Source organism: Oryctolagus cuniculus, chromosome 9, assembly GCF_051225735.1.
Source record: "Oryctolagus cuniculus isolate XC-2025 breed Fujian yellow rabbit chromosome 9, ASM5122573v1, whole genome shotgun sequence".
Classification (NCBI taxonomy): Eukaryota; Metazoa; Chordata; class Mammalia; order Lagomorpha; family Leporidae; genus Oryctolagus; species Oryctolagus cuniculus.
The window spans coordinates 97360646-97369120 of record NC_142875.1 but is presented as its reverse complement, the minus strand read 5'-3'; the positions used below and the strand labels follow the sequence as shown (position 1 = coordinate 97369120).

The following is an 8475-nucleotide window of genomic DNA, read 5'->3' as shown; positions in this document are numbered from 1 at the left end:
TCTATTGCTTTCCCAGGGCATAGCAGAGAACTGGGTTGGAAGAGGAGCAGCCAGGACTCGAACCAGCACCCATATGGGATGCAGCACTGCAGGCGGCAGCTTTACCCACCATGCCACAGCGCCGGCCCCAAAAGATGTAATTTTTACTGCAGTTTTAACCACCTTTGTGACCACCCACACACATTGCTCAGTGGCTAGATGCCATCTTCAGGGCAAAGATGTACGAGAAGGAGTTAGGGTGCAGAGAGCGAGAGAGAGGGAAAGGCGGAGAGAGAGAGAGATTTTGAGACTTGCCTTTGTGGTCCCTTTTCCTAGCTTTGACTCCTCTCCATAATCCACCTGCTTCTCTTTACTTCTCAGAGTCCAGTCCTCAGTTATTATATTTTCTGTTTTTCCTATCAACAGTTTTTAGTTGCTGTGATCAGACAGCAGGACAGGTTGTAGTGGGTGTTTGTCACTTTAATGAAGCAGGAACCCCACAAAGAGCTTTGGAATATTAACAGCTCTGAGAAGTCTTGTTGATGATCATGTTGATGTAACACCATCTCCAAATTTAGAAGGAAGTTGGCCACATATTTCATATGCAGTAAATATTCAATGTGATGAAGTCTGCCCTGGTACTATACACCTAGGAATATTTCATGCATGTATATAGAGTTGACTTTTATGATTGCTTTTGGAACCATACCATACAATAAGTCAAGAGAAAGGTATCTCATGCCAATACACAATAGAGAGAACCTTTCTCCTTTCCTTTATATTCCTGTCCTACTTTGCAACACAGGCACGTCCTCAGCCCCCCTTTTCTCAGTGGGGAAGAATTGGGGAATAAGCTTCTGTTATTTCCTCCCTACTCTCCATTCTCTCCTTCCCATGAGAGTGTAGGCAGGAGCTGACATTCTCTTGTCTCTGTGATTTGTCACAGCGTGTTGAATGTAACTGCTCCGACTTGGCCCAATGGCTTACTGTCCGCATCCTAGCTGTTCAAGCTTGTTGGGGAAGGAGGCTGGATGGGTGGATGTCAACCACTCGCCTCCAGTGGGAAAGCCCCAGGTTGAGACTGTTGAGGGCAGGGCAGATGGAACAGAATCCACTTCCATCGTAGGTACAAACTGTGTTCTCCAGTATACCTGTAACAGCAATTAAGTGAATTTTGTGCATTAATTTCCTCTGGGATCTGTGTCTAGCTCTCAGTTAGCTGGAAATCTGGAGGAGTGATTAGGCTCACACAAAACCCACGACTGCCAACATCATCCCTAGTGGGGAGATCTTGGCAATGATTCAGAGGGCCCTGGACTGGTGTGGGAAAACAGTAGCAATCATTGCCATTCACCTACCCACATCCACATGTCAGATTCAGGGCCAACTTCACAGGAAGTCATCATCCCCCTGCCTGGGAGACACAGAGGCTCTGAGTGGTTTTGTTACTCAGCAACAACCAGAGATGGGACATGAACTCAGACCCCAGGACCCTCTATGCTGTGACTATCCCTATTACCCAACTCCAGCTGCTCAAAGTAGCAGCCCATCCAGCAGAAATATTAGGTATAAATACCAGGAAAGCAGAGAAAAATATGGATGGTTTTTCTAGACAACAGCAGATCCAGGACAATTAAGTGAATAATGGTGAGAACTGGAATTTAAATCCTTCTTTCCCCTTCAGTGTGAAAGATAAATGTCAAGAAGGTCTTCCCCAGCTGGCCCAGATCCTGCCAGAAGTGTAAACACACCTTCCAGAGTTTCACTTTGTAATGGACATTCTCAGAGAATCATTTAATTCCACTCTTTAGGGCAAGCACTCAGCCTTATCTATCCATCATCTATAGATATGAATAATTTTTAAAGATTTATTTTATTATTTGAAAGAGTCACACACAGAAACAAGGAGAGAGAGAGAGAGAGAGAGGTCTTCCATCCACTAGCTCACTTCCCAAATGGCCACAGTGGCTGGGGCTGGGCCAAGGTGAAGTCAGGAGCCAAGAGCTTCATCCAGGTCTTCCACATGGGTGGCAGGGGCCCAAGCAGTTGGGCCATCTTCCACTGCTTTCCCAAGCACATTAGCAGAGAGCTGGATTGGAAGTGGAGCACCCAGGACTTGAACCAGGGCCCATATGGGATGCCAGGACGGCAGGCAGTGGTTTAAGCCAGTGTACCATGATGTCAGCTCCAATATGAATAATTTTTTTAATCTTTTTTGTTTTATTTACAGGGGAGAGCACAAACGCAGTCCCCCACTACCACAAATTATGCAGTCGAGTTTCCCACATTTGGGGAAATCGCAGGGGTCAGCACATCCGGAGTGCAATGGATAAGCCTCGCCCTGGGAAAACCACCTTCATGATCATGGTATCTCCCCTGCCAGGTAAGTATCCAATATGAATAATTTTTAAGAAGCTAACCTACTCTTCTCTTTATGGAGAAGGAAAAGTGTAATATTTCATCCCAGGTATCTACAATTATATTCAGCCTTTGTTAGATCTACTATAATGCTCAGGAAATCTATAAATAATAAGAGTTGAGTGGATCAAATTCCCAGGATCGTATTTCATGTAGCAATCTCTGTAAAGGAAGAAAGGAGTCATTTTGAGGTCCTTCCGACCGTGTTTTATTCTGAGTTTGGCAGTCTGTGCACAGGTACCTGGCTCATTATTCCAACAGAATAAAGGGGTGATGCTGCTTTTGATTTGTAAATGGTGGCTTTTCATTTTGGTTTTTATTGTCTCCTCACATTTGTGGTTTCAGGAAGCAGATCTAGGACATTTGGATCTGAAGAACGTCCAGTAATGGGAAGGAAGTGGGTGGGGCTCTTGATAAGAAGAACATGGCAGTGGCGGGGTAGGGGTAGGGAGCCAGCATTGCGGTGCAACAGGTTAAGCCGCTTGCAATACCAGTGTCACGTATCTGAGTGCTAGCTAGAATCTCAGTCCTGCTTCCTGTCCAGCTCCCTGCTAAAGTGCCTGGGAAAGCAGTAGAAGATGGCTCAATTATTTGGATCCCTGACACCTTAAAGGGAGACCTGTGTGGAGTTCCAAGCTCTTGGTTTCAGCCTGGCCCAGCTCTAACTGTTTAGGCTATTTGAGGAGTGAACCAGTGGATGAAAAACATCTCTCTCTCTCTCTCTCTTTCTCTCTCTTTCTCACTCATTTTCTTTCAAGTAAATAAGTAAACTTTTAACAAAAATAAGAGCATGGCAGGGGCAGGGGATCATGGAAACTCTGACTTGGGGGGCCATGTAGAGATTTCACCTGCTCATTTCTCCCGCACTTGCTCTCCATGGTGAGTCCCTGATTGGCTGCTCATTCCAAGTCCAATGCTGAAGAATTGGGATGGGGCTCTGATATCATGAAAGTTGAGAAATCACAAAGTTGAGAAAAAGCAAAGATCTAGAAAAGCTTGGAGAGGGCTCAGGGGTATCTGGGTTGAAGTCTGTCTTTGGTATCACTGCTTAATGTTGGCAGTGGTGGAATGACACCACTAAGCTTTTGTGATAGGTGGATTTCCCAGACCAAGGGACAGCTGTAATCATCATGTTGCAAATCACCAAGCTCTCTGACACCTGGAGGTGTGGAAATCGGGCACAGTGACTGGTGTGTTCACCCTGCTTCATCCAAAGCAACTTGAGGTACCTTAGCCAAGGGAGTCCAAAACAGTCCAGACATCTCTGACACTTTTCACTGAGTTTATTCAAAAAAACATAAGAGGAGAAAACAGAAGGAAAAGACAAGCTCACTTGGGAGCAAAAATGCTTGCAAATCCATGGAAAAGTGTGTGTGTTTGAGCAGTGGTTAAGACACCCATGTCATATCAGAGTGCCTGGGTTCAAGTCCAGGTTCTGCTTCTGATTCCAGCTCCCTGCTGATGCGCACCCTCAGAGGCAGCAAGTGATGGCTCAAGTGCCTGGATCTCTGTCACCCATGAAGGAGACCTTCATGGAGTCCTGTGCTCCTGGATTCAGCCTGGCCTAACCCCTGCTATTATGGTCATTTGATGAGTGAACCAGTGGGTGGAAGAACTCTGTCATCACTTTGTCTTCCACATAAAATTGTTTTAATTAATAAAAGTATAGATACTTTTTCCATTTTTCATGGCCCTTTGAAGACTTCTTTTATATGAATCACCATTTAGGTGGTGGGCACGCTGGGGGCACACAGTGGCTGGGTCACTGCTTTGAGTCTGGTGGGGGGATGGTGCTGTGGACACATCTCCTGGGGGAGCCAGGCTGGGGACCTCCATGCAGGGATTTTTGAGCCAGAGAACAAACTGTCAAGTCAATAGCAGAGACCGTTGTTTCAGAGGGCTCTCTGTGAACTAGCCACATCACTTACAGGATCCATCATTCTTTGATGCCCCGGTACCTCCAGCCAGCACTGGAGGGAAGACATTCCTCAAGAGTTCCACTCCAAGCCTCCATCTCAGAGTCAAGATGAGCTCCCTCTTCTGCCCTCCCCTCCTCCACCACGGCACTGATCTTTCATTGAGAGCTTTCAGAAGTACCTTCTTCCTTTCTCAATGGTAAGCAGCTGAGGGCTTTGGAACCCCTGGTATCCAGCACCATATTGGCATGCATGAGGCATCTAACAAATGGCCTTTGAAATGATATATTAATAGTAGCATAATATTATATTAACATTCTTTTTATTTCATTTTATATAGTCTAACCCATATATCACATAATTAATGTATTATGATAGTTATTCAGAGACCCAACTCCTGAGACCCCCTTACAAAGCTCCAGGCATCTGTCATGCTTGTCACCCTCAGAGGAGAGATCATGGTCTCATCTCTCCTTGGATGGGACCGAGCAAAGTGGGTTCAGCTCAGTGAGAGGAGGGTGAAGAGGGCAGTTGGCTTTCCCTGGGAGGGACTCTGCCCCCCTTCAGGAATCTCCTGTTCCCACCCCTACCCTGGGGGCCCCTGGGGTTCAAGGAAGAGCAGCCTTGGTGAGGACCAACCCTCCCCAGACAGGGCAGGCTGCAGCTCCCTAGTACCTGTGTCATAACCGATCCCCACTTTGCCCTCACTGAGACGGGAAAGGGTCAACATCTGCCATTTGCATTATGTGTGCACTTTTGGCACTTAAAATTCTGCTTCTACAAATGAATGCTTTTACAATAAAAATGAAATGCCAGAAAAAGAGAAGCAACCTACTTTAAGGTCGCTGCTGCCTCCCAGCAAGGGTGTTTAAAAATAACCCCCAATCTGCCATGTACTCACAGCCTTCACTGTGCCAGCTCAGTGGCAGACCTGGTGCCCCCAGGACACATGGGGAAGGGCCTGGGTGATGTGTGTGTGTGTGCATGTGTGTGTGCATGCATGTGTGTTAGTGAGGAGATGAGGGAGGCAATTCTCACAACTGCTGGCCTCTGGCTTTGGGGTTCTTCTCTCCTGATGTCTGAGAAAGGGCATGTGCTAGACCAGTTCGACTCCCAGCTTCCAGCTCAGGTGGAACGGTTCTAGATCCAATTCAGGAGCATCCTGAATTTGGAAGTCCACAAAGCCAAGACTAGGGCAAGGTCAAGGTGTGGCATTAGGTGGACATTGGGCAGGTCCCTCAGGGAGAACTGAGTCTGTTTCCCCAGCAGCTGCTCTAGAATTGCCCACAGACAAGGGCATAGATTTGCTTCTTACAGTTGAATCTTAGCCATGAGCTTTTGCAGTCATTCCCAAGCTGTGCTCCATGGATCCCTGCTGGTTTTGGGATGGGACTTCAGCCCTGCACTCATGCTGATGAATTGTAACTGTTGCTGCAAATACAGCCTCTCCCACAACAGTTGCAGGTCCCTAGAAATTGTGTTCTGAAACAGAGGGATGCAGTTCTGCTAGGGACTCTCCAAAAGCAAGCACTCCATCTCCTTCTGAGGGGCCAGTGCAGGTGGATAAATGCAACCAGAGTGGACTGTCTTTCCACACAGCCCTTCAGTAGGGATCACCTGTCCCCTTTGCTAATCACAGTGTAAATAGAATGTGGATCCCCTCCCACCCAGGGTCACACAAAGAAGCATGTATATCTACTTGCCAAGGAAGAGGGAGAACCTGCCAGGAAGGTGGGAGGGAGATGTTTTTCTGGCTCTCACTCCCATTAGTCTTTATCGCTTTTGCCATTTTCCCGGTCTTGCCTAGTCTAGACTGTGGGAGCAGTTGTATTCTTAAAAGGTTAAAAATCTGGAGCATTAAGGGCTGGCCTTATGGTGCAGCAGGTTAGTCCTCCACTTGCAATGCCAGCATCTCATATCAGAGTGCCTGTTTGAGTCCTGGCTGCTCAAGTACCAATTCAGCTTCCTGCTACCACACCTGGGCAGGCAGCAGAAGATGGCCCACATGCATAGGCCCCTGCCACTCACCTGGGAGCCTCAGATGGAGCTCCAGGCTCTTGCCTTTGGCCTGACCCAGCTCCCAGTGTTGTGGCCACTTGGGGTGTGAACCAGTGTATGGAAGATCTTTTTATCTCTCTCTGTTTCTCTCTGTCACTCTGCCTTTAAACTAAATAAATAAACCTAAAAAAAAAGACCCTTAGCTGATGGATCACCCTGCTCACTGCCCTTGTTCTGCATCCCTCTTTGCTTATGTTGTTCCATTTCCCTGGTTTCTTTCAAATCAAAGGGGTTGGAATCTGAGGCAGGTGTTTGGCACAGTGGTCAAGCTGACACTTAGGACATCCACACCCATATCCCTTATTTCAAGTCCTGGCCCTGTCCCCAATTCCAGCTTCCTGCTAATGCACACCCTGGGAGATCGCAAGTGGTTGGGTCCCTGATGCCTATGCAAGAGACCTGGATTGAGTTCTGGACTCCTGGCTTTGGCCTGGCCCAGCCCTGGCTGTTGCAGGCATTTGAGGAATGAACCAGTGGATGGGAGCTCTCTGTATCTTTGTCTTTCTCTCTTTTCAAGTTCATAAATAATTTTAAAAATCATGTGACTACTTCCACTTATTGAGCACACCCTTTGAGCAAGGCCTGTGCTAAGAGGCTTGTGTACAATAACTAACTTGTTCTCACGTGAAGAGGCAGACATTACATCATCACTGCATAAATAAGAAAACTAAAGTTCAGAAAGTTTAGGGTTTTGTCCCAAATCTGGAATCTAATACAGCCTGTGTAACTCCAAAATTTGTCCCCTCACTTCTGAGGACTGTTAACAGCACAAGAAGCAGGCATGGAAAGCAAGTTGTCTTTGTCTTCACAGTCTCCAGGGCTCATGTGAGATTGTTGGGGTGGTGACCTGTGCTCCCCGTGTCCCTCCAGCACGTCCATGCCCACGTGTACCCACTGCCCACTGCCCCCTCTTCCTCATAGTTACATGCTCATGTGAACAAATATCACCCTTTTCTCCAATCCCACTTTAAAATCTCTTGTGGGACCAGCGCCATGGGGCAGTAGGTTAATCCTCCGTATGCAGCACCGGCATCCCATATGAGTGCCGGTTCCAGTCTCAGCTGCTCCACTTCCAATCCAGCTCTCTGCTATGGCCTGAGAAAGCAGTGGAAGATGGCCCAAGTCCTTGGGCCCCTGCACTCACATGGGAGACTGTCAAGAAGCACCTGGCTCCTGGTTTCAGATTGGCACAGCTCCTGCCATTGCAGCCATTTGGGGAGTGAACCAATGGAAGGAAGACCTTTCTCTCTGTCTCTCCCTCTCACTATCTGTAACTCTACTTGTCAAATAAAATAAAATCTAAAAAAAAAACCTCCTGTGAGCAGATTAGTGAACTCCGTCAAACTGAGGTTCTGATAGATGAGAGTATTTCAATGGGTATTGTTCCACTTGCTCTACGATTTGGGGCAGTGATCGAACACCAAGCAGTTCAAGCATTGGGAGGTAGGACAATACAGCATGTGTTTGCTTGGAGACACTCCCAACATTTCTAGGAGACCTTTCCAATATTTTCCATTCATAAATTCAGGTATATATTTTAAAAACCCTGTACAGACATGAGGGGTGTTCAGCATCCTGTGATTGGTAGAATCCCAACATTTACATGACATGAAATATATATATATATATCCAACAAAAAAACCCACTCATTTAGAAAAGACTTTGTCAAAGATAAAGTAGAAGAGGTCAAACAATTCTCCCTCAAGGAATTGTTCTTGCGGTAGAACTGACTGCAAAAATGGACCCAATTGTGTCCCTCTTGTATCAGTGCACTTTGCACAGGTCACTCCAGGGAGGCAGAATTGGATGGAGTAACTCCAAGCCCAGCTTTCACGAAGTCTTGCTCATTTCAATTCTCTCTGTTCTCACTGTCTCTGTCCTTGCTGTCTTGTTACAGTGAGAACAAGCCCAGGCTACCCTACTGGATTGTATCCCAGTGCCCTAGCCAATAGCCAAGCCACCACAGTCACGTGCATGAGCTCCTCCAGAGCCAACTGGTGTCCCCCATCCCTGCCACCTAAGCAAAGCAGCAGGAGGGAGCCCAGTCAAGATCAGCAAAGCATTGCCCAGATCAGCAGAATTGCCCAGCTGGCTAAGACTAATG

The 8475-nt window shown here is 47.0% G+C and overlaps 1 non-coding gene across 1 annotated transcript; it reads right to left on the bottom strand.

The window, feature by feature from the left end:
• Window positions 1-2206: 2206 nt before the first annotated feature.
• LOC127492232 (U1 spliceosomal RNA) lies at window positions 2207-2370 on the bottom strand. The gene has a single exon (XR_007921391.2). It is a non-coding gene; the product is annotated as a U1 spliceosomal RNA (small nuclear RNA).
• Between the last annotated feature and the right edge of the window lie 6105 nt (window positions 2371-8475).